The sequence below is a fragment of the Octodon degus genome, unplaced genomic scaffold, assembly GCF_000260255.1.
Source record: "Octodon degus isolate 3935 unplaced genomic scaffold, OctDeg1.0 scaffold00006, whole genome shotgun sequence".
NCBI lineage: Eukaryota > Metazoa > Chordata > Mammalia > Rodentia > Octodontidae > Octodon > Octodon degus.
Genome location: NW_004524582.1, coordinates 16,419,865 through 16,422,176, shown reverse-complemented (window position 1 = coordinate 16,422,176; position 2,312 = coordinate 16,419,865). Strand labels below are relative to the sequence as shown.

Below are 2,312 nucleotides of genomic sequence, written 5' to 3'. Positions count from 1 at the left end.
GTTCAATCCCCATTCTAAAAAAAAAAAAAAAAAAAAAAAAAAAAAAAAAAAAAAAAAAAAAAAAAAAAAAAAAAGACACATTATGAGAAATACTGTCCAAGAAGGCTGAGTCAGCAAAAAGTTATTAATTATTCATTGGGTTGCTTATTCATTCATTGAGATTTTATTTACTTTGTCACCTAGACAATTTGCCCTTTAGCTCAACACCCTTCCCTCACCTTCACTGTGCAACAGAAGACAGACACCTCCACCAACCCTGTGGCTGAGCCCAAATCAGACTTTGGATGTAGAGTTCCAAGTATGGATAATTGATTTATAGGTGAATTATGTCTCAATTAACAGCAATAATCAATGTTTCATGAATTCTGTTACATAGTCAGAGAAGGGAAATTCTCTGGGTTTTGTATGTGATAGGAACATTTGGAATCTTTTGCTCAGCCACAAAATCATGGAATCAAGGGAATGGAAATCAGGTATTAGAGAACATCATTTTAATTGCTGGACTAAACTCCAACTGAAGCTTTACTTTCAGATAGTTTCTAAATGTTATAAAGCATTTTTATAATATGCAACATGATTTAAAATAATCCTACAACTTCAACCAATCCTACTATCACTTCAATATTCTCTTTCTTCCTTTCCTCTTTCTTTCTTTCTTTCTTTCTTTCTTTCTTTCTTTCTTTCTTTCTTTCTTTCCTTCCTTCCTTTCTTTCTTTCTTTTCTTTCCTTCTTTCCTTCCTTCCTTCCTTCCTTCCTTCCTTCCTTCCTTCCTTATTAGCCTAATTTTACAGCACAAAATGTTTATATTCATTGTGGGAATGAATGATGTATGTACGTAACACATTTTAACTGATATTTTAAAAATCCTAATAGAGAAAATTTATTAACTTACAGAACAGCCTAAATTTCAGAGGGAAAGAATCAGCTAAGTCTAGAGAAACAGATTAAAACCCCTAACAGACATTCCTCCAAGGTGTCTGTATTAGCTACAGATTGGGCTTTTAGACAATATATTGTTTATTTCCCTCTGGTCTTGAATCTAGCTCCTTACATGAGCAGTGTTCATTGCTGTCATTCAGATTTGGATTGGAGCAGTGTTTGAATGTTCACTAGATCATGAATGAATACTTCTTGGGTTTTCTCAAAGGCAGAGACTATTGCATCCACTGGTAACCTCATGCACTCTAGCAGAATGCCTGCCTGTCACTTAGTATTTGTAGCATTGCTTTGACTTCTACAAGAAGGGAAGATGTGAAGTGAACATCATTTTATCAAATCCACTCTGGCAGCAGGAATTGAAAGACTGGAATAGGACACGATGAATGAGGAGAGGAACGTATTAAGTATGCATATCAGTATTCCAGGGCAGAATGGATAGGGGCTCAGACAAAATAAATCAACAAAATGTTAAGATCTGAATCTTGGCAGGCACATGAATAAAATGGACATGGCCTCCCAGATAAATGTCCATGCAGTGTTTTCTTTTCCTGTTCTCTTTTATTCATAGAAAGTTCTTCAAACCGTTACCCATGGTAAAATTCAGTGGAAAGCCCATGGCACTTGGAAACATCTATCAGATCAAACATTGATGAAAGTGCCCTGTGGGTTCCTTTTTTCTCCTGTGTCAATTGTTCTAAAAATAGAATGGACAGGGCTTTGTAAAGCAATAGAAGAGACCATAATTGGATGACAGGGTTGGCACACTCCCTCTCATACACATATCATAAGCAAACATGTAACTAAAAGTAGCATAAGCACAAATGTGTAGAGCATCCCAAAGTGTCTGGTTTTCATATGGTTTCTAAAATAGTGTGTATTTCAGAGTGTCAGACTCCCTGAGTACCACAGAGGCACAGGAAGAAAGAGTGGTCTTAAATAAACTTTTACTGCATTTGAATGATCCAACTTTGGAAGAGGGCAAGTATCCATTTCCACAGTGGTGTGTGGAGATTTTCTACCCATGTACACCCTCCTCACTCGCAGCTTAGTTTCCTTCTTTTTATGATTTTTAAGGTAACCCTATTTCGTCACCTTTGAGAGCTTAGAAAGTATAGAAATTATCTTGAAAATGAGAAATTAGGCTAAAATCTATGATTTAATCTTAGTATAATTCTTTTCAATATATTTTATAATTCTTTCTTTTAATTATTATTTATATGAACACAACTGTCTAAAATATTTCAACATGCAGACCTTGGCTCAGAGACGTCTTCCGTCATGTGTAATTGGTCATTTTGCCTCTTCCTGGTCCCATCAGGTGCGGTTCTTTGCTTTGCTGGACTCAGTATGGTTTGTCCTTGCGACTATAAATT

The 2,312-nt window shown here is 35.7% G+C and overlaps 1 protein-coding gene across 4 annotated transcripts in view; it reads right to left on the bottom strand.

The window, feature by feature from the left end:
• Window positions 1-2,312, bottom strand: part of Kcnip4 (potassium voltage-gated channel interacting protein 4) — a 1,227,189-nt gene that overhangs the window by 473,825 nt on the left and 751,052 nt on the right. The window lies entirely within an intron of this gene.